Source organism: Acinonyx jubatus, chromosome A2 (assembly GCF_027475565.1).
Source record: "Acinonyx jubatus isolate Ajub_Pintada_27869175 chromosome A2, VMU_Ajub_asm_v1.0, whole genome shotgun sequence".
Taxonomy (NCBI): domain Eukaryota; kingdom Metazoa; phylum Chordata; class Mammalia; order Carnivora; family Felidae; genus Acinonyx; species Acinonyx jubatus.
This window is the reverse complement of record NC_069383.1, coordinates 22,158,633-22,182,684: the sequence shown is the minus strand read 5'-3', so window position 1 is coordinate 22,182,684 and position 24,052 is coordinate 22,158,633. Positions and strand designations below refer to the sequence as shown.

General features: G+C 48.5%; 1 long non-coding RNA gene across 1 annotated transcript in view; it reads right to left on the bottom strand.

Moving 5' to 3' along the window:
* Positions 1–1,938: 1,938 nt before the first annotated feature.
* The window catches only part of LOC106989397 (uncharacterized), a 33,751-nt gene continuing 11,637 nt past the window's right edge, over positions 1,939–24,052 (bottom strand). The window contains exon 3 of the long non-coding RNA XR_008296631.1: positions 1,939–7,860. This is a non-coding gene — a long non-coding RNA (uncharacterized LOC106989397). The remainder of the gene's footprint in view (positions 7,861–24,052) is intronic.

The following is a 24,052-nucleotide window of genomic DNA, read 5'->3' as shown; positions in this document are numbered from 1 at the left end:
GCTGTGAGAATTCAGACACAGAGGGAAAAGCAACTTGAACTAGAAAGAGCACAAGGCAAACGTTCAGTAAATGATGGCTGTGCTGTTGGGAATAATAAATCAGTCTTCCTTCAGCACACCGTGAGCAGAGACGTGTCTGAGAGATCTGCCACAGTTTGTAACGAAAGGGCTCACGGTCCTGCCTGCATATGTTTTGTTGTACACGAAGGCATTCCAGAGTCGCTAGCTGCAGAGGTGTTTGAAAACTACTAAAATCTGAAGAGATGCCCTTGGATGTACAAACGGCATCTCCCACTGAATTAACTGAAATGAGTATCTTTAATATTTTCCAACTTTCTCTCCTCTTCCTATTCTAAGACCCGAACATGGGATCAATACTCTTATTTTTAAGCAGGAGTTCATATTATAGGCTTTTTTCTTTTTTGCAATAGTAAATCGGGAATTGGGTGTTCAAAAAAAAAGGAATAAAGATGAAACACCGATGACCATTAAATTCTTTTTACTGGAGAAATCATCTGGGAACAAAATAAAACAAAACTCCCTTAAGACTGATTTACGAGCACAAGCCTCTACTTACATGGGGATGTAAAAGCAATATGATGGATGTTTTCCAGGCGCAGAAATCTTCAGGAGGCATTTGTTCAGAAGACCAGCGTCTGGAATTTAAATGACAGTGTGAACCCTTCGGAAACATCCCAGAGCAACAGAGGAAGTAAAAGTCATTGTTTTCTCTTGTGGCCCCACCAATGTCAGAAAGAGACGAATTTTTAAAAATGAGAAATAAACAGCACCTTCTCTTTCCTGCTTAAGACACAGAGGTTGGGGAAGTTCCTGTGCACTGAGGGGCCTCCTGCTGGTGCTCTCTCTGTCCAGGTGTGGCAGCCGCTGTGGAGACAGTCTGCTGACACGAAGCCACGCATTTTGCAGATCGCCAGGGTTTGCTCAGCGAGAGGGCATACAAAATAAAATATGGTATAAATCTCTAGCTCTAATCATGAAAGAAGGCATGAAAGCAGCCTGCCTAGAAGATGTGAGGAAGTTTCTATTTTAAAAGTTGACTTTGCAACCTCATGTTGCAGCAGCATGGGACTCCAGAAGGCCAGCAGAGGGCAGCACTGGCCTGGAAGTAAACCTTCACGGCTTCAGAGCTGGGCAGAGGGCAATTAAGAACTGAAACCGCAAGACGTTCTTCCTTCCGTGGTCTAACTTTAAAGCTGGAATGCACCTTGCACCACATCACAGGAGAGGACGCCCATTAGAGAGGTCTTTGTTGCTGAAAACCGATCATTCAAGGGCACCTCAGTCTCCTGACATGTGACCTGTCACAGCAAGGGGGTGGGAGGGGGTGGGGGGGGGCTCCAAGGAGGGTTCCTCTCGAGGAGCTTAAATCTCACCAGCTCACATTTCACCCAGCGGAAGGCTCAGTGACTCAGCAGCGCGATGAAGAGAAGTCCACGTTGTCAAGTTAGCACCAATTGCAACTTCTAAGTTAATGATTACAACTCCGCAGAGGAACTTAAACACAGCCGAGGCCGCAGAGCAGGCCGTGCTCATCAGCAGATGGGGTGGTGCGGTCTAGGTCTAGGTACACGCATCAGAGCCGGCTGGGGAAGAAAACAGACTGCCCTTCGCAGGTGTGGTCTGTAAGCCAAGTGCCGTTGGACACGTTCTCCCGCAACTATGCCCGTGCACTTCAAGACGCTATCAAAACAGGGACATGCTGGGGCGCCTGGGTGGCTTGGTCGGTTGGGCGTCCGACTTCGGATCAGGTCATGATCTCACGGTCCGTGAGTTCGAGCCCCGCATCAGGCTCTGTGCTGACAGCTCAGAGCCTGGAGCCTGTTTCAGATTCTGTGTCTCCCTCTCTCTCTGCCCCTCCCCTGTTCATGCTCTGTCTCTGTCTCAAAAAATAAATAAACGTTTAAAAAAAAAAAACCAGGGACATGTTATGTGGGGCACATTCTTGTGAGCTGGGCCTGAACTCCAAGAGCACCTTGACAAGTAAGCGAAATGGTCAAGAAAGGCCATAGTTCTATTCCATACTGTCAAACAACAGAAAAATGAATCTAAAAAAATTCAACCTGAGGGGTACAGATGAGAAGGAAGATCAGGGTAAACATAAAATTCAAACCACCGTGGACTATTAGATCACACACGATTCTGAAAATATTTAAATACTATTACAAAATAACAGCGTGTTTCCTCAACGGTCTGATCATAAAAACGAGGACAGGAACCAAAGTCACGGAGGCGCTCTTTCCCTTTGCAGCAGAAACAGAGATGTGTCAGGCTGTGAGGAGTGCCAGTCTGTTTTTCTGGAGCTTTTCAGCATTTGGAAAAGCATGTGGAGTAGTCCATTCAAGGTGCTGGGAAGTCCTCCTTTAATTAACCTTGTCCTATAAATGTACATGACAAAGCCTGGTTCTGGGCAGGTGTCTCCCATCCTTGCTGTGGCCCCCTGTGAGCACTGGGACCTACAGCCTCCTAAGGTTTAGAGGTCTGTACATCACATACAGATGCGAAGACCAGAGCACAGGAAGGTCTGGCTAGGAACACTGAATGAGTTAGTGATAAGGTTTCTCAACTATGAGGATAGGAGCTTGACAAGCCCATTTTCAGCTTCCCACTAACACCCCCTTGCGAGCACTGGACTCCGTGCCTTCCACAGTGACTCTTGGTGGTTCTAATCTAAATGCGGGGCTGAGGCCTGGACCAAACTTACCCCACAGGGGAGAGTGACAGGCAAGGAGCACGCCTACTTCACCACTGGGACTCCTGTGGCTTTCCTGAAAGGAAGTCAAGGGTCGACATGCCTTCTCAATATGACAGCCTTGGTCACAGAGGGCCCCCAGAGGAGTCATCGCCCTGAACCTTTAAGGTCTTAGAAGCAGACCTCTGTCAATCCCTGCTCAGAATCAAATCTACCAATAAATATCTTTTCCTGGTCTTTGCCTTTCCTCATGAGCACCTGCTTGTCCGAATTAATATGCTTACACGCTGCCTTTTTAATGTCATAGGCAGTGAAGTGACTGCCCATTTAATGGCACATTTAGACTGGAAGCAGAGGCAAGCAGCATGAGGTTAGGGGCCAGAAAGACGTGGATTCAAATTTTCCCTCAGTCGCCTGTTGCACAGCTGGGACAAGGGATTTATCCTTTTCTGAGCTTTAGTTTCTTCATATATGAAGTAGGGACAATAATGTTACTTCTTAGAGTTGGGGAAAAGGTTAACTAACCCAAATAAAACACATGGTACATAGACCTTAAATAAATGTTAACCCCTCTCCCACCCCGACTCCCCATACTCCCCTGGGAGGGAACAGCACATCTAACATTTTGGATAAAACGTCCAAAATACAAGGGTGCCTGGGTGGCTCAGTCGGTGAAGCGTCTGACTCTTGATCTCAGCTCAAGGCTTGATCTCAGGGTAGTGAGTTCAAGCCCTGCGCTAGGCTCTGCACTGGGCGTGAAGTCTACTTAAAAAAAAATCTGGAGTGCCTGGGTGGCTCAGGTGGCTCAGTCGGTTAAGCGTCCGACGGGCTCAGGTCATGATGTCGCAGTTTGTGGGTTTGAGCCCCAGGTCTGGCTCTGTGCTGACAGCCCAGAGCCTAGAGCCTGCTTCGTATTCTGTGTCTCCCCCCCTCTCTGCCCCTCCCCTGCTCATGCTCTGTCTCTGAATCATAAACGTTAAAAAAAAATCCAAAAGTATATACAATCAGTGTGATAGATTTGGTGCGAGAGACTAAAATAACATTGGGCATCAGTCCGTAGAAGCTGTGGGTCGAGAGCTTCTCTCAACTTAAAGGGTGGCGTATAAGCCAAGGACGTCACAAACAGGGATTCAAGAGTCTGGGAAAAGACACACAATCGGAAACTGGGACGAGGATATTCCAACATTTCCGTCTACCTGTTCACACACCATTGACGCATGCAATTTACGATATACCAGGAGCTGTATGAGGCCCTGAAGGTATGTGTACAAACGAGGCAGGTGAGTCCAGTGCAAGCAAACACATAAACAGATGACGACGGGGCATAACCGGGCTCTGAGGGAAGGTGGCACGCAATGGGGCAAACGCGGGAAGCCCCAGTATGTTGAGTGGGTTGCACACAGGGACGGTCACACATCTCACAGAGGGAGTAGCCACCAGAGTGGTGCAAAGCCACCAAGTCACTGCTCAGCGCCACTGATAAAGACAGATGGGTTAGAACCCATCAAGTGGCACTCACAGACTGCCTCCCAAGAGCCCAAGCACCTTGCTGGATACCGCCAGATTAGGTACGTAGGTGATGTGCATGAGACCTCAAACTCTAACTGCGGAATGAAGTCTAATTAATACATAGGGACAAACCCCGTGCTGAAGTAGGTCACGCTAACAGAGAGGACCAGAGTCATTTAGGATGAGATGAGGTTGGGACAGGCTAACTAGGTCCAGGGCTTTGCAGAGGAAAGGGGCCTGAGCTGGGCTCTACAGGTGTCCTGGGCAGGTGGCAAAAGGGGGTTTCAGGGAGAGGAGGGTACATCGTGTTAAACGCAGCAGGAGGCGAAGGTCGGGGAGAATGGGGGAGCCCCTGCATTTAGGGGGACCTTTGGGTAGTTAGACTGCAAGGGACCTGAAGTGACACTGGATGCAGGACAGAGAGAGAGAGACGGTGCACTCACAGATGTATCCCCCCTCCCCCCGCACTCACACAGGGTGTGAGTTTTGAGATCAGGGTTGGCACAAGAGGAGAAAAAAAAAAAACCACGTATGAAGAGCAGGAGAAACGTGTCTGTTAAGACCTAGTGTGGGGGAAGCACTGCACTGGAGACACAGAGCGAGGACAGGGCACCAGCCCTCCGGGTGCTTGCAGGCTGGCAGGGATACAGACAAATAAGTAGACAGCATTAGGACGATGGGACACGTACCAGCAAAAAGGAAACTGCAGGCTCTGTGGGAGCCACAGGGAGGCACCAGATCTGGGGTCTGGAGAAGCCCTCCCAAGGTCCTTCCATTCTCCATCTCCACAAAGGAATGGGCATGGGTGTGGTCATTTCCTGTGGGTTTCCTGGAGAGGCCGGGAGTCCCTTTCTCAGGGTGCCTTAATGAAGGGGTCCATTTGTCTGGAATGCAGTTTTGGCTGGGGACAGAACAGACTGAACGATCCCCTGTACAATGCCCTTCAGCGGGACAGGAGTCCTGTTTACTGTTTAGAAGGACCGACTCCCATCCTTTAGAGTCCAGAGGGGGCCGAGCGTGTCCGGGATGCTGAGTTACACTCGCAGAGGTGAAGCGGAGGCGGGACTTTCACGGGCACCGCTGAGACCTTCCCATATGCCTGCAAGTGCAGGGGAATTCTCCAGGACCACCAGAGACAGCAGCAGGGGAGGAGCGCGCCCTCACACCCTCTCCCCAGCCCTCTGAACCCCGCGTAAGAAGCCTGTGAACACGGCACCACCCTGAGCAACAGCGAGGGCGGGTGAGGGGCATGCTAATCCAAAGCGAACACGAAAATCCTAAGAAAACAACACAAGCTGCTTCCTATTTCATTTTTCCAGCTTACTGTGTAATCTTCTGTTAGGAAAATTTTACCCATGGCTTCAATTTGAAACACTTGCTAGATTGTAACTTGTTAAGTATACACAACTACAACAAAGCAAGAAGAAGAAAACCCCCGGAGATTGAGAGAGAGAGAGAGAGAGAGAGAGAGAGAGAGAGAGAGTGTGTGTGTGTGTGCGCGCGTGCCAAGGTGCGCTCACGTCTGTGCGGCACATGACACAGCCCCACCTCCCTGCAACAGTGACCCCTGGGAAAGGCCACAGGGCCCCAATACAGCCAAACGCCTCTCCCCACTAGCTCTTTACAAATAAGTGGTCTACCTTAACAGTGAAGGGAATGAGGGTGATGAGACGGAAAAATGCATTGTTACTTATCTCCGGGATCATGCTAGAAGCTAAACATGAGAAGATTTTTCCTCCACATGGTTTCCGGGGGGCCTGGCCAGCATGGCACTAGATGTTACTAGGACTAAGAAACAGTTCCTTCCATGCAAAGATCTCGCTGGGGATCCTTCACTTAGGATATATTTTGCTTTACGTCCTTAGGGCAAAACACCTTTTGTGATAACCATGCCATTAATGTAACAAAGTGATAAATGACAGTTGCCTGCCTGCCACCCCGGGGCCAGTGCAGCCCCCCAGGAGGGCTCCCAGACAGGGATCTGGTGCAAATTCCCGCTCTTTGACTGGCGTTTTCTTCCTTAAATTATTTCGTCTCTCGGTTCAGGCTGTGACCCTTACACAAATAAAGGCCCCTTCCTCTTTCTAGGCACCTGGGGAAGCCCTGGGAGACAGCCGGCGTGGTCAGCGCGGGGACCCGTGCCACGTGCTTTCCTGGCCCCTATGGATGGCGCAGGTGGCATGGAGTCCGAGGAAGAAGTGGTCTTGACCGTGCTGGGGACAGGATGGGGGAGGGGCTCCCCGACCGCCGGCTCCCACTTTGGCTTATGGGGAAACGACTCCTTCCTGGGGGCTTGCAGGACCCTCAGGTCCTCCCCCAGGCAGGAGGACGGCGCTCCAGCTGCTCTCCCAAAGCCCTCCTCCTCCGGTCTGTCCAGCTTCTCTTTCCCATTGTGCCCCCACTGCCCTCCCTTTACTCCATTACCAAGGGGCACTTTTAAGCCTTCTGGAGCATCTTCTAAATATTACATTTACTCGGTACCCAAAAGAGTACAACATGTTCTCAGAACATTGCTCAATTCTTTCTCCTGTGGGAAGGACTCAAAGTTTGTTTTATTAAGATCTAGTGCGACATAAGTTAATTCTCATCCAAAAAAAGAAGGAGAGAGAGAGCGAGAGAGAGAGAGAGAGAGAGACAGATCAGGTCTCCTACTCTGGCACGGAGATAGAAATAGAAATGTTATTCTTATTTCTGCCCAGAAGCTAATAAATTCACAACACTGACAAAAGAGATTTTGAAAAAGCTGCTTAGGTCAAATAAATGATTTGTTTCATTTTGTAAAAAATGAAGTTCTCTGCTCTGACCTAAGTAGTTTTCTAAACATTCCTCAAAGGGCAAGCGGCCTCTCCTGGCCGGGAGGCCAAAGGCCTGCTGGAGCCTCCCCCCAAGGTTTGGACAAAGGGCTGTGTGGTCAGAGGAATGAGGCCGGGCTCAGACTGGCAACTCTCCTTCCAGCTCTGTGGCCTCCAGACGACCAACCCCCCCATGCCTTGGTCTTCTCCCTGAAACAAGGAAGCTGTATTTGATCATTTTCCTCTTGCTCTAAGTAAGATGATTATAAAACACGACATTAAGTATAAGGCTGGTTTCTGCTGTGGACCTCACCTAAGGAGTTTCAGTCATAACCCGTGTGCGGAGAGGGAGAGAGAGAGAGAGAGAGAGAAACATTCTGAATCATTCAAAACCATTAAGAATGTTGGCTCTGACTTCTGAAGGGCAGGATAAACACACCCGTGCCCAGGCGGGAACTCACTTACTGGATGTCTCTGCCTTTTTAACTCATCAGGGCCCGAGTATTTCCCAAGTAACTTCTAACGGCTTCGATGCTTCATGCTGTCACACTGATCCAATAACACAGCTTCCTGAAAGGCTGGCCACACGTCACTGGGTGTTGAATCCTTATTAACCTCTCAGTATGTTCACCTGATAGAGGCTTTTTTTGCAACCTTTATCCAAAAGGTGAGTCCTCCCATACCCCATAGGTCAAGGAGTAAATAAAACTTCTCTCCTTAAAAAAATTATCTTTCTCCAAACTGCATGCCAAACCCAGAGAGTCGAGACATTCTTTTGAGTGGAATGGATTCCGGCAGAATCATCTGACCTCTAACCTCCAAATGCATTCAGATTCAGCCTTTATGGATCTGAAATCACAAAGGATATAGGGATCAGCACATAGTTCTGGTTTCTAGTAGAATCTACCTCAATTCTTCTGCCTTAGAAAAACCACGAAACCTTTTAATGTTCTGTAATGTTTATATGGCTCATTTTTTATACATACAGTATTCATGGAAAGTCAACAGAAGAATAAAGGAGGAAACATGAGTGTTAGCTGTCTGGGCCCCAGGGAGGTCACAGACCATGTGCATACTAGAACTCAGGACAATTTGCTCGAGAAAATGACCTCATTTTTGCCTTCAGAGACATTCAGCTGTATAGGAATAACTGGGCATAGGATGGGTAAAGTAAAAAAACAAAAACAAAAACAAAAAACCAAAACCAACTTTTAATTTTAAAAAATCCCATACTCAAAAGGCGACAGATGCAATGTTACTTTCTCCAATTTTGAAAGCTCACAGTGGGGACAGCAGAGTTAACCACGCACAAAATTTGCAGTCAAGCAACCGACTGATTGTCACCAGACTTTTTTTTTTTAAATGGCCTTATAGGAACTGAGCAAGCTGGTAGTATTTCCTAAGAGTTATTGTTCAGTTGTGAAAATGTAGAGAGCTTTTTGTTTTGTTTTTGGGAAAATCATGATCAGCTGAGATGATGAGTAGGCAGTCAGGCTTGTACTTCTTTTGCTACTTGATAAAGGCTTATTCTGCCAGGCAAGGAGAGATACTAGAGTTCACTTGTTTTTCTTCTGTTTTTTTTTTTTTTTTTTTTTTTTTTTTGGACTGAGGTCATCTCTATTCATTGGTATAGTAAACAAACCATACTTTTTTTTAAACCTTTTGCTTTTTTTAATGTTTATTTATTTTTGGAGAGAGAAACAGAGTGGCAGTGGGGGAGGGGCAGAGAGCGGGGGAGACACAGAATCCAAAGCAGGCTCCAGGCTCTCAGCACAGAGCCTGACGCAGGGCTCGAACTCACAAACCGTGAGATCGTGACCCGAGCCGAAGTCGGAAGCTTAACCAACTGAGCCACCCAGGTGCCCCTAAACCTCCTTTTAAAAGCAACAGTACATTTCTATCCTCCCTGGGAATGAGATAAAGGCATCATAATTTTTAACACCAACATCCATCAGAGCGTCTATGAATAATGAAAAACAACAAAAAAACCCCACCCTATACCTCATTTGATATAGCTTATATAGCTCTCCATTTTACTTCTTAAACTCTCTTAATTCAGAAGCTCAAACAGAATTTTAAAACATCATTTCAAAATCCTCTTCGTTGCATTTTTAAAGATATCCTCAAATGGGTGATTTTGGTGTGTTTAAGTGAAACCACCATAGACCGGAACTGTAATCTTGAGAGAAGAACTCTTGGTGCTTTGCCAAAGACACTAGTGAGCCTACCATTAGGGTAAGTTCCTTTTCAGTTCTTCAGTGGGCTTGATTTCACCTTCTTACCAGCTCGGTGACAACACTAGATGCGTCCAAGAACCCATTTTTCCTTTGCTCTCGCTGTTGCACTGGGAGCCCTCACAGGGCCCGGGCGAGGTGGAGAGTTCCTAGTTCGCCCAAGCTGGCCTCCCCAGGGCACTGTTCCCAGGGTGGTGACTCAGCTTTGGAGGCCACCTGCTGCGTGGGTGCCGCCACCTTCCGGGTCATTACCAGTCACGAGGGTAGAGGCACAGGGCAGAGCTGAATGGACCCAAAGGATCAACGGCTCAGGGCCAGGTCAAGGGCAGCGCCGGAAGGAAAGCCTTTGTCTTATGAAAGATTCACCCGAGAGGTGAGGCGACGGAGGCAGAGGGGCTTCGCACCTGCATCCTACGGTCTCGGGGGTCTCTGCATGAGTGTCAATGCCGCGACTTATGATGAAGACAGGGCCACGGGGCAGCTCCCACTTTCAATGCCACTTTAAGTCACCACGGATGTTGAAAACAATAAATGCCATCCGCTGTCTCCAAGATACCCACGCACCTTTGAGGCCTTTCCACCAGCAGCGTCCAAAGCACCTTCAGGGCATTCTCTCTCCTTCCTTTAGACAACCCCCTGCTCCAACTAAAATAACCTGTCTGCCGTCACCTGCTCGGCAGGCCCTCTGGCTCCCGAGTACTGTGAGAAACGGCGAGCTGTCAGCGCTCACGACGGTCACTTCTGTACCGTGTCAATCAACTCATGTTCACGGAGTCCCCTAATGCGTTAAGGGACGAACGCTCAGGGGACACGTATGCCATGTCTGATGCTGTGCAAGTGCAAGGAGCACGAAGGAGAGAGACGGGGCGCCTGCCGCAGGAGGCTCCCTCCCTTGGAGGGAGGAGAGGGATGGGCGCCGGGCACATGAGGGGAGGCCTGTCTGGCAAGGGAGCGGGGAGGCTCGGCGGAGGATGCGCCAGGTCGGCCCGCAGTGTGCCTGAGTCTGACGACCGACCACTAGGCTGAGTGGTGAAGGAAGCGCGGGGTGTGAAAGGAGGAAGTTAGACAAGGAAGGGAGATGAGGAGGAGGGACCCGTATGTGGCACCTTCTCTTCAGCGTGGCTGCAGCACGGGGTTCGAGGGTGGGGGGCCAGCAGGGCCTCGTCCCACAAGGACTTTGCACGGCCGTCCAGGTGCCTAGGTGTGTGAAGTGGAACCAGAGTCACGTCCGAGTGGGACAGGGGCGGATGGCAGTGCTGCCCGGAACTGGGAATTTTTCAGCCGAGAGGCACTTCCACATACATTATCTTCTGTAGTCACCACCACACTCTTGAGCCATTTATTTGGCAATTAATCACACACCGCCTTGTGACATGTTCATTTCTGCTATCTCGTTCCTTAACGCTGCCTGCATGTTTTTCGTCTTCTCCCTTCTCCTGGACTATCAGCTCTTTGCAGGCACAGAACGACACCTTCTTTTCTGGTGGTTCCGGTGACCAGCACAGCGGCTTACACCCACAGACGCTTGATAACAGATGTCTTAATTGAAATTTTAGACGGTGCTTTTGCCACACGGCCGGCCAAGTAAGTAAGTAAACTCACAGCAAATGACCCTCGAGTCCTAGAATTCAGATGATACGTATGGCACAGGTAAGAAATGGTATGAAATACAGGTGAGGTGAGCTCGTGCTGTGAGGTCCTGGAATCCGAACTCTTGCACAGGAGGGTTTTGAGCAGGACAGTGATGTGACTGATGCATGCGTAAAAGGATGAATCAGTGAGCATCAGGAGGGGCTAACAGAGAGAGGGAACAGTACAGGAGAGGCAAGCGTCGCTCACCGAGGGGACCGTTTCTCTGCCATCTGCAGGGACACGAGGCTCTTTGCTCCAGGGCCCCCTGGGCTCACCTCCATTCTTCCCTGAGCTCCATCACACCCAAGAGGAACATTTGGTGCTTCGGGTCTCTGCTTACTTGTCTTCCCCCTCCCTTTACTCGCTAATAATTAGCAAGCAACAGTTACATGTCAGACACTGTGACACAAAGATGAAAGTCTAATATCTAATACAGTGCAGAGGGCTTCCTGAAGGAGGTGAACCCTGAAACGAGTCTTAAGAATGAGTAGGTGTTAAACAGAAGAGGAAGAGAGAAGAGCGTGCGCAAAGATGCAGCCCTGGGGCAAAGGAGCTTGGGCTCGGGGAAATTCTGAGAGATGTGCTGGAACCTGGGTAAGGAAGAGCCATTAAAGGGCTTTAAGTAAGAGAAAAAACACAATCAGATTAACATGTTGGAGCAAGATCAGTCTGGAGGCTGAAGGTAGTGACCCTGGAGCCTGGTAGTGACATTGTCCTGTACAGATTCGACAGAAGCAGAATGATTAAGCCCTGGAGATGGAATGTGTAGTGAGAGGGTGACTGAGAAAAATCTTTGTAAAAGAGCTTTAAGATTGACACATTTCACACAGGGGATCCGGCAACAGGTAACACACGCACTGCCTGGTTCTGGCCACAAGGTGGCAGCTGCACACAGCCACACTGGCGGCCAGCCCCGTCCAGGTTTGTTTGCAAAAAACAGGACAGTTGATTTTGATCACCAGAAGTGGCTGGCCTTTTTAAAGGCTTGTGGGACTAGTAATTTTGAGTGACAAAGAACAGTTGCCATTCTCATAGTTTAGTTCACTGTGAAGTCAACTTAAGACGTTCTCTACTCAGGCTGGTTTCTCCTCGCTCCCATGAGATGTGACAAAATTTCAGATCTGTGACTTGCAAGACAATCAGCACAACTTTACCACCTTCTTGTCTTTCCATCCCCAGACCGATCACCTGATTAGCCCCCCCCCCACCCCGAGATTTTCAGTGCCGCTTACCAAGTCCCCAAGCCCCTGGCAGGGCAGCAGAAGGACCTTCTGCCTGGGGGCAGCCTTTAAGGATGTCATTCTTGGTGGAGAGTGGATGGAGCCACCCAAACATAAGAGAACGGGGCTCTCCACCACGCAGGGCAGAACCACTAAGTACATTCTGGAAAGGAGCCACAAGCTCTCTAAGCTTGCCTCGTAAGCGGTTTCCTCCCTCTGAAAACCTTTCATGGTGGAAGCCATGACGTATCAGCTGATTTGGGGGAGGAGCGTGAAAACTGCTCTCCTTACCCCTCAGGGGGGCTCTTTTAAGGGCAGCCAGCTGAGCCCTCAGAGAAATGTGCTGAGAGTCTAAAACGTGTAGGCTGAGAAGGAAGTTTCAGTGAAAGGGCTTTCACCAAGGAGAACCAGCTAATAAAGAGCTTGGCCGCCATGACTAAGTCCGACAACGACCCTTGAAAGTGCAGGAAAACTGGCGGACGCTGCGGGGGACCTCAGCAAGTGGGGGGTGAGGGGGGCACCACCTCCAGGTCAGCGGCGACGCCTACCCGAGGCCCCTTGTCTCCACCACGTAGGTCATCTGAGGGCAACACTGGGGCATGTGTTCCACGTGGGACTGAGAAGGGCCACTTCTTCCGCTGAGGGAAGGACTGCTGTCTAAGCACCAGGGGAGGGAGACGGGGCACGTGAGGAGGTGCCAAGCTGAGCACTGCTCCACAATGGAAGGGCTTCGAGCGCCCACGGCCCCTTCAGCTTCCCTGGTCCGTCACTTGCTCTGACTGGCTCTCCCGTGAACCTGTGGCCCATTTACTGTTTCTCACTCAGAGGCCAAAGAGCCTAAAGAGCCTGAAGAAAGAGGAACAGATCCCATCACCTGCACGCTTCACTTACTGCACGTTCAAATCCTTGCAGCAGCCCCTCGAGGCAGGTACTATTTCAATTCCCATTTTATGGATGAGGAGACTGAGACAAAGAGACATTAGGTAACTTTAAGCAGCCAAAGTCACACACCTAACAAGCGTGGGATTCAGATGTGGCCTCCTGCCTCATCACATCAACAGGGACAGAGAGGCCAGTAACCTGCAGAACCACACCGGGCACCCGCGGGGCGAGGTGCATGTGGGGGGCTGGAGGGAAGAGCCCAGGCTCTGGCCTCCTAATCCCAACCCCTGTGTTTCCTCCACACACTCTGTTGTTTCTTCTACACTTGACGGCCAGGAGAGACAGATGGAACCTCAATCAAAACCGAGCAGCTAAGCAGAAGCTTACGAAGAGAAACCCTTCCCTTGTACGGAAATCAACTCACGCTTTTCTCAGCACATACAAAAGTCCTCCGGTCTCGAAAGTGATTCTGGAGAGGATCACCTACACCCCAGACAGGATCCCTTCCATCCCTTCCCTTAAGTTGTACTTAATTTATAACCTCACTGGAGTTTTTCAGTTGATTTAACATCACCGGTGGTTTAAATCGGCGCACCACAACTTGTAAGAACCTAACGACAGAGGTCATGTTGTTCTCAACATCAGCACAGCGACGCCTGCTTGAATCCGCTCCCGGGAAAAGAGAAATAGAGTGGACTATGTCCTCAGGCCCCAACCTCCAGGGAAAACCACACTTCTGAGGCAAAAGGAGTGGCTGGTTCTCCCAGTCCACACTGGGGCCCGGGAGCCCCCCTAGAAGCCCTCTGCAACAACATCACACATTCAGGCTGCATCTAGGGACCCTAAAAACCGAGCCCATAATGTGGGTTTCAAAGCTACTCCTTTGTCAAGTCAGCAACTCACCAGCCCTCATGAATATTCTGAAGTATAATACGGAAGTGAAATGCGTTATACACTAAATTAGAGCAGATGCACTCCCCACCGAACCCCCTGCTGGAATTACTTGGGGAGGGGGGATGGCGGGAACCAGTGTTTCCAAGCGGCCCTGACGCGCTAAAAATATCTCTTCCTTCTCCTTTCATCGGTCTGGTCACCGTCCCAGACGCAAGCTCAGCACCGCCTGGTCCACCGGACCTGCTACATCGCCATCTACCTCCACTTCTGGACAGAGCGAACATTCGCAGATGTGAGTGCGAGGTTACAGGCTGGGATGGAACGCACCCCGTTATTCAAACACAGCTGCCGAAGAGAGCTGCTTGAGACCTTGGAAAGTAGAGACCTTTTTTAAAGAAAAAAAAGACTGACTGCTTTAACTAGAGCCTGGCGGTAACAACTCACTCCAGAGAGCCAGCTAAATGTTGGCACAGAAGTTCCTAGTGATACTCAGGCAAATTAGGTCTTATAAAGGGAAACTTGTGCGTAATATGCCTGTGGACAGGCTGCTCTGACCTCCCTTTGCAGCTTCAAAGATCTGCTCTGTTGCGTAACCCACAGCCTAGAAAAAATCAGGCTTTCCTGCCAGCAGCCTTGCTGCAGCCACCTGTCCCTACAGGTAGTAAAAGATTAGAGGGATCAGACTGCAGTGTTTACACAACACTATCCAGGGCTCTCTTCCTTCTAGCCCCCACCCACCCCCCAGGTTCAAAGTTCATTCTTCTAAAACAGGGGCAGAGGTGAGCTGAAGAGCACACAGGACAAGAGCGAAGGAGACCTGCTTATGGGCAGGCCTGCCCACTGGTGTCACGGGGTGGGGGGGAAGGAAGCAGGACTGCAGAGGGAGAGGGGAGCAGGGAGAGGGGCTCGTGAGACGGGCGCCTGCCTAAAGCCGGCCTGATGCTCGCTTGGGATCCCCTAACTCGTGGAAGTTTAAAATTAGAAGGAGGGCCAGATGACAGCCCCCAGAAAGCGGCTGCACTTACTTCAGGGAACGATCTTCCCCAGGACTTCGGGGAGCCAACGCTGCAGGTTTCGCTTTTTCAGAACCAAGACTGTGTTCTTCTTTTTTTTTAAGGTTTCTTCTTGAGAGAGAGACAGAGCATGAACGGGGAGGGGCAGAGAGCGAGGGAGACACGGAATCTGAGGCGGGCTCCAGGCTCTGAGCTGTCAGCACAGAGCCCGACGCGGGGCTCGAACTCACGAACCACGAGATCATGACCTGAGCCGAAGTCGGACGCTTAACCAACCGAGCCACCCAGGCACCCCCCCCCCCCCGTCCCCCCAAGACTGTACTTTTCTACTCCTACTGCCCTGCTGTACTCACCACCGGTTTGAGCTCACAAGACCTGCGTGTGGGAGCCACGACAGAGCAACCCCATCTATTCAGAGCCATTTTAAAGTCCCTTGGGCCTGTCTCTCGTGGTTTTTAGCACCTGAAAGGACTCCTGCTTTCAAGTTCATGAAAATCTGCGTTCACTGTAAAATCTCCTTGTTTACTCCCCTCCACAAGGGGCATGAGCAGGAAGAGGGAAGTGGCAGGCAGTCTCATGGGGATGAGGGCTTTTCTAGGAGCCTGGGGATGTCCTGGGCTGGGGACACTTACAGGGGTGATCGAGAGACCCCAGGAGACTTCTAGGATGGCCGCCTTTCAGAGCAGGGCCACACCAAACCGAAGGCCTCGGAGGGGCTGCACCTGCTCGCCTCTCCCACCCTCATCGTGGGCCACATCTGCCTTCTTCTCGATCCTCAAAGGCCAATCTCGTCTCCACTCCAGTGCCTTTTAACTGTGCTGTTCTCTGTGCTTGGAAGCTTCACCCCCAACTCCTCCACCCACTCTTTTCTCAACCTCTGGCTCCCACCTTAGAAATTACCTCCTCAGAGAACCACTCAAAGGAAGTCCCCCTTTCATCCTGCAGCACCTTTTCCTTCACAGCACAAAGCCTGAGTTCATCCCCCGCAACTGGACTGCTTTCCCACGCACGTCCTTAGCTTCCATGATGACAGAGATCACGCCTGTTTTTTTAATCACCACCATCATCATCATCCCGGTGCCGACCAGTGCCTGGCACACGGCAGATGCTCAGGGAATCTCTGCTGAGTGAATGAACAATGACACCAGCTTCCTCTCCCTGAGTTGCTCTGATCTCTGAATGTCCCATAGGAGGTACCTCTAACCCCATCTCCATGTCCTGTCTCCCCTGCCCTCCAATAAAACCACAATAAATGCTGGTATATCCTCCGACTGCAAACAACCAGGTATAAAGTGAGAAGTTCGTAACGGACACGGGACTGCTGGAAGGATTTGTGAACCTGGGTCTAATGTTCTACTGTGGTGGCAAAAAATTAACTTCTCTATGAAATTAAAAACTCCTCCCCCTCGGCAACGGTGTTGGGAGCACCCAGAATGGAGCAGGGTTGAAGATTAAATCGTGAATTTTAAAGCTCAGGAACTGCTACCCCCAATCTCACTTTTGTCCCTCCTCCGATTATGCTCTGCTCCTTGGAGTACCTGTTTGTGGAGACGTTCCAGGTTAAGCCCCTAACACCTAGCACCGTGAGTCCAAAGATGCTGCCAGCCAGCTTGCTTCCACTCTGCTCCCCTGCAGGCCTGTGGAGGACACCCCAGCGTGCTACTGAGACCTGTTCAACTGCTTAATTGCACAGCCCAGCCAGCCAGCAACCTCTCTACGGCTTCTTCCTCGACAACCCAACCGGCCCCCCCACCTGCATCCTCTCACTCACGGTCTCAGCACCACACTGATTTCTCCCCAACACACCTCGATCTTAACATATCAACGTGCTCAGGGACTCCACCTGAACTCCTAAGCTCTCCACCTTTCCAAAAAGCTCAAACCCCAAGGAAAGAAGGGCTACAGCCAGTCTGGTCTGAATACAAACAAAAGACTCACTGTCAGCACCTTGAAACTTGGAAAGAATCCATCACATGTCAGCGTAAGGCTTCCACCGGAAACATGGGAGGTAGGAAGATGTCAAGGAGGAAAGGCAGAGAAATGAAAAGTCTGCCGATTCTCCCTCTGGGTCTCGCTGGTGAGGACAGAAATGCCGCTGCTTCTGTTACAGATTCTAACACCCGTGTTACAGACCGGCCTCGGAATATTCACACAGTACAGTAGAGCACAAGAGCTGGGGTCAGAAGACCTAAGCTCAAATCCTGGCTTTCCCACTACAGTGGTCCCCCTTTGCCCCTTATCCACGGTTTCACTTTCAGCTACCTGTGGTCTGTCTTCCACGGTCACCCATGGTCTGGAAGCTGATGATCTTCCTTCTGACTTATCGTCACAAGGTCAATGACTGCCTGAGGTTACGTCACAGTGCCTGTGTCATTCACCTCACTGCATCTCACCACAAATCCGTTTTTATCATCTCACATAATCCCAAGAAGGGTGAGTGCAGTACAAGAAGATACTGTGAGAGAAAGACCCCATTTATATTAAGTTTTATTACAAGAGTATAATGTTATAACTGTTCTATCTTATTATTAGTTATGGTTGTTAATCTCTTACACTAATTTATAAATTATAAGTTAAACCTAATTATATACATTACAAATTAAGCCTCATTTATAAATTAAACTTTATCCTAGGTATGTATGCATGGGAAAAAAGCCAGTATTTATAGGGTCTGGTCCTATCCGTAGTTTCAGGCATCCGCTGGGGGTCTTGGACACATTCCCCCAGCACATAAGGGGACCACAGGACTAACTGTGTTAGCAGATGTTTCCAGGTCAGTACAGTGAGGATCAAGAAATCTTCCTAGAATTGCTGTGAGGATTCGGTAACAGAACACGTACAAAAACGCCTTATGATCTGCAAATATTAGACACCGCATGTATTAGTTCCCACCGTTACCAAGTATGTCATTTCTACCTCTCTCATTCACACGCTCGTTGGGTGTCTGCCATGAGTCAGGCACGGTCTTGTGTGTCAGGGTGTGTACCCCAAAGTCAACAGTACCGAGCCTGGTTCTCCCAGTGCCACCGCGAGTCAGGGCAGATGGACAAGAAACAGGAAGCTAGAGGCTAGTATGGTATGTACCCACAGGGGTAGGTGGGAGAGGGTGCTGTGGAAGCACCCAGGAGCACCTGACCTGATCCTGGGCAGTCAGGGAAGCCTGCCTGGAGGAGAATTCATCTGAAAGGAACAGTAGTGGTTGGCCAGGAAGAGGACAAAAGAAAGAGTTTCCATGCAAAGGGCAAGCACGACCTGCTTCATTTGCAGAACCACAAACCTGGACCGGAGAGCCCTGAATGAAGGTAAAGATGGGAGGAATTTTAAGACGACAGCAGCGCGTGGAGGGCCTTTGTGCCACGTGGGTGGCACAGCAGCTTTCCCTCATGAGACTCTATGTAGCCAACTCAGCAACAATATCGTAACACAACAGATTTTAGGGTCCTGACAGTGGGCCTGAACTTACCGGAAGGTACAACATTAATGAGCTCCTATTCATTTCCAAAAATAAAAGAAAGGAGATTCCATCATGGGCCATGCCAAGTTGGTTTTTTCAGTGGTTGGAATAGCTGCTTTGTTAATTACCTTTTTGGGACATACTCTCTTATAAGTATCAGCACAGTTGCTGGAGTCACGCGGGCAGGCTGTGGTAATATGCGCCATCAATATCAGGCTGTAATCTGGTGACCCACAACAAGGTACCAGGAGAAGGCCCAGCACTAGGGGATGTACCACCGAAGACAGCAGACCAAATGAAACTGGGTGGCCCCGCAGGACAAACATGCCTCCAAAGAAGAGTCATTTATGGAAACTGAAAATGATACAAATCAAAAGCTTGGGCTTAGGAGCCAGACTGCTGTGATTTGAATCCTGGCTCCCCCCCCACTTACCAGGCTGCATCATCTTGGGAGAAATGAGTTGACTTCTCCAAGCCTTAGTTTCCTACCAGAAAAATGGGTATGATGATAGCACCTGCCTCACAGGATTGTTTATTAGAAGAGATAACCAAGTCAAGGACTTTGCACAGCGCCTGGCACCCGCTGCTCAGCTGACAGCGCCAGCCCTTGTTGTGACTGCCATCATCAGGACTCTCTGGCACCTGGACTAGAGCAGGTCTCCTCTCACCCATGGCTGACATCAGTGAAGAGTGGAGACCCGAACCCAGAAATGAATTACCCGTTAACCCTGACCCCAGAACACTGACGCCACGGGAAATGCAACCACAGCGACCTGGCATTCTGGGTTAGTCATGGTTGGTACGTATTAGGTCATAGCTAACTGACACTTTATCATTATGGTGGGGATACTTCTGTTTCGCAAGAGAGAGCTCTCAGTTAAATCAGCCCAGGACGAAGGCTACCCTGGAAAAGATTCCTAATCTCTCTAAAACACTGTTTGCGGGCCCTGTGCTGGCTTTTTAGACAGTCCTTCACGGTGACACGAGGGTGTATTTCATTAGAGCCTTCTCTTCGAGATAGCTGCCTTAAAAGTTAAAGGATGTACTACCTCAGATATCTCGTATTTTCCTTCCTAACCCGTTAAATAATCCCAGTGCCTGTGAGTATGTCCCAACTTTATTTGCTGTTTGCATTTAAACTCATTTTAAAGCTATCTGTATCGTTGGCACGTTACCACCTCTGCAGACACGAGGTTCCGTACAGGTGCGACTCACTTGTAAAGCAGCCTCCTCAGGACTTCCAGGGCTCACGTGCTGGGATCTGGTAAGCTAACTTCATCCTCATTCCATAGCGTTTATGATCTCACCATCTTATTTCCTACAGATCTATCCCGGGAGCTAACTTTTATTTATTTATTTTTTATTTATTTATTTATTTATTTTTCAACGTTTATTTATTTTTGAGACAGAGAGAGACAGAGCATGAACGGGGGAGGAGCAGAGAGAGAGGGAGACACAGAATCGGAAACAGGCTCCAGGCTCCGAGCCATCAGCCCAGAGCCTGACACGGGGCTCGAACTCACGGACCGCGAGATCGTGACCTGGCCGAAGTCGGACGCTTAACCGACTGCGCCACCCAGGCGCCCCGGGAGCTAACTTTTAAAAAGAGCTGTGGGCTGAGGCACTCGATGCACAGCACGGTGGTGGCCAGTGGGAAGCGTCTGTCTTCCTCCCACCGCGACGGTAAGGAAAATAACAAGTTATAGCAGTGCTTTCGGACTCTCCTCCCTTGCTCCTGGCAAATTAATGGATGCCAAATAAACCAACCCGCTAGGACTGGCCATTCCACAGAGGGAAAGGCAGCCCTGGGCTGGGAGAGGTTAGTATTGGTGGGGCTCCTCTGGGCCAGAGAGGTGGGCACAGGTAAGGACGGGGGTAGCTGCTTCTCAAAGGCAGGGTAACAGGAAACAACATGGCAGATATGGGGAGTAACAGGCTGACTCTTGCTGAAGCACAGACACTTGAGAGGGGACAGCAGCAAGAGAAAAACTCTGGTTGTTTCACTGTTTTTCTGAAAATCATTCACTCAAACAGAATGCCTCTTTTGAATATTGACAGTACAAGAGTATCAATTTAGTTTCTGCTGAATTTTTTCGGTAAAGTGACCCTTAAGTGCCTAAGCATTTGCTGGCTAGGCTTCTAAAGTGCTATAGCATTATTCCCTAGGAGCAGGGAATTTAGAACAAAGGTGACGCTGGGGACCACCACAGAGGGAGTCTCCTGAAGGTCAAGGGGGAATTTGCTCCGTAAGCAGCTAGTCAGCTCATCTGCTTCCTGTGAGTCAGGCTTCCTCTGAATGATCTCCGGAATGCCCCTCATCCCTGACAGGAGCTAACGGCTTTTGACACTCTAGCCCTAGATCCAGCGTCTGGTGAACTTCGTCAGCGGTCATGCCCTGGAAAGGATTATTCAGAGAAGCTGCAAAAAACTGTCTTCCCAGATTTCTGACAGAGTGGTGGATACTGAACGACATTCAAAGTTCTAGATGAAAATCACAGATTCTGGGTAAAGACAAACACTTTCTACATAATCTAATAAATCAACTTATTTTACAAACAGGAAGTTAAGGCTCAGATGGAAAAAAAAAAGGTATGAGAATTAAACCATCGTTAATGTCTAGTGGTGACCAAAGGCGAGTCTGTCAATCAGGTTGTACATTTTCCATTCAACTAGCTGTATGCTGCGCTAAGAGGCAGATGTGGTAATTCTGTTTACTGTTAACACACGGTTGCAAACCTGTCTCTAAGCTGGGATCCATCAGGCTTTAAAAACTCATGGGAATTTAGGGAGCTCATTAATTAGGCTGGAAGAGGTGATCAAGCTCCTTTACCTGAGGTTTGGCCTAATCGCCACCGTGAACCAGGGACACTCGATGCCAAACATCAGTACGCGCTGCCCTGGGCAAAAGCACCTGTATGCTAAGGGCTCCCATGGCAGGGCCTGATGGCGGCCACTTGGGAAAGTGACCGGATTCTGACAAAAGTTTTCTTTCAAAGCCCACTGTGCCCAGGCAGCCCCTTTGTCAGCTCTGGGAGGATGGAGTCCTTAACAGGGAATTGTGTTTGAAACACAAATGCATTGTATGTGAGTAATCATCATAAGCCTTAAAAATCGAACCATATTCATAAAATTAGATGACCGACACGTATCTTGGCATGCAGTTTCTCTTGGTGCATATTACTGTTCATTCTTTTACTGTACTAAGATACATTGCTGAAACTTTCTTGGAAATCAAACCTACAAATTAAAGGAAAAACAAGAGAACAGAATGAAAGGAACTGTCTCTGATATCCCGCTTTTGAATTTAAATGATGACTCAGGAGGTTTAAAAATTATCACATGAATAGGTAAATAATAAAGGGAAAAATGATAAAATGCTAATTGTAGAATCTAGCTGGGGTATATGAGGGGGTTCACTGTGAAATTATTTCAACCTTACTATATACTTGAGATTTTTCATAATGAAATGTTGGAAAAAAAGTGTATCACATCCTCCACACAGATACCAATATCCCCCCAAATTCATGGACTCTTTCAGCTAAACATAATAGCAAAAGGTCTTGAAGTATAAAATAAAGGAAGCACTAAAAATTAACAGGGGAAGATAAATGATTTCATACAGGACGTTGGGTGATTGACCACATGAAAAAAAAAATCCCTTATACCTAACTTCTAATTTGGTGAGTTTAATATACAAAATGAAATTATTTTTCAGAAGAATATCTTCTAACTTCTGGTCAGGAAGGAATTCCAAAGCCCAAGTTAACAGGAGAGTCACAAAGAAAAGAAAAAGACAAAAATCACTTATTTAACTAAACAGAAGGTAAACATTCTGTGTCTCAAAAGAATCATAAGCAAAAATTAAAAATCAAAAAAGGTGAGAAAAATATTTGCCCAAATACTGCTAACACACACACACACACACACACACACACCTCTCAAAAAAATTACAGAAACAGTCACACTTCCATAGAAAAGTTGATAATGGATGTGAACAGAAATTTACAAAAAGAAACTGGGTTAAGAAACACACAAAAAATTTAACCTTTACTGGAAGCAATTACAGAATGCCACGAACCTAGCACAGAGAGGGCAGCCACTGCCTAGCTGTCGAATAAGTGAGCCAAAAATAATGTAACATTTTTCTCTAAAGATTTTTTTAAAAGGTAATACTCAACACTGATGAAGATACAGTGAGATGGGCGTTTCATTCATTGCTAGAATGTGGGTGACCTGGTACAAGTTTTCTAGGAAACAATCTGGCAAAGAGGCATCAAGAATCCTTAAGAAGTTTAATTCTGGGCTTCCTGGCTGGCTCAGCTGGTACTGCATGCGACTCTTAATCTCAGGGTTGTGGGTTCGAGTCCCCTTGTTGGGTGTGGCGCCTACTTAGAGTGAGAAAAATAAAAATAAATAAATAAAAAGTTTAATTCCTTTAACTTAATAAACTCACTACAAGGAATCTATCCTAAGGAAGTATTTTAGTATATTATTTAATATTAATATGTTATGTTAATATGTCAATATTATTAATATATATTAATATTATTGCATTACTTTACTATATTTTAATGAAAAATGTCCAAGATTCATACTTCAAAGGACAATTATTATAATGTAAAACTGGCTTTTAAAAAAAATGGAAGCTGACTAAACACTCTCAGATTGGAGAATATATCACACTGTTAAAAATGTTTTTAAGGCATTTTTAAGAAGCACTTGGAGAAAATGCTCATTGAAGAAATGGGATATAGAAGGTCCTACACAGAATGATGCTAATTCTGTAAACACTGTGTGTGTGCAGGAAGATGCTGGAGGAGAATACAAATGTTAAGAGCTTTGGGTGATGAGATCAGGGATAATTTATATTTCTTCTTTATACTATTTCATATTTTAAAGGCGTTTTATTACAAACAAGTTAGAAAAAATAGAAAATACCATGTAACAATTTGGAAGAGATCCACTGCTTCAGAAACAGGTCTCGCACCAGTCAAGACCACCCACCGGTAAAATAATGACTGTGAGCTGGTGTTGAAGGTCTACACCTCCAGCTCCACAACCGTGCCCACCACCCTGCCCCTCCCCCGGTCTCCTGCACACCTGCCTGTCTGTGTGCACTCTGCTACGTCCAAATGCTGCCTCATCTTCCCTCAGCCCTGCTTTTCGTCTGGAAGTTCCTCTTGTGGTGAATGATACCACTTAATAACCTAAGCCACTGTCCTTACTCCCCCTTTGCCCTTTCCCACCTCACCAACCTCTCCCGAATCCCCCGCCGCAGGGGTCCTCGTCGTTTCTCCACTGGAGGGCTCCCACGAGGGCAGCTCTCTTTCCATCTGGTCTCCTGGCCTTGTCTGACCTGCCCGGCTCCCCTTCCCCCCAGTTCATTCTCTTCACTGCAGCCCCTGTGAGCTTTCCAAAGTGCGTCTGCCCACGTTACCCTCCCAGACAGAGACGTTCAGGCTAAGGTGGTGTGGCCTCTTAGAACCGTTGTCAGGGACTCCCTTCCGGCTTCACCTTCTCTTAACTGTTCCTCTCTCACACCCTCCACTGTAGCTCAGGCGCTGAGCCTCTGACCCAGAGTCTCGCCACAATGCTTGCCTCCCTTGTCTGGCTAACTCCTAGCTAACAAGAGTCAATTCAGACATCCCTTTCATCAGGAGGCCTCATGGATGGCAGCTAGGTGTTACCAGGTCCCACGGCAGGCTGATTTTT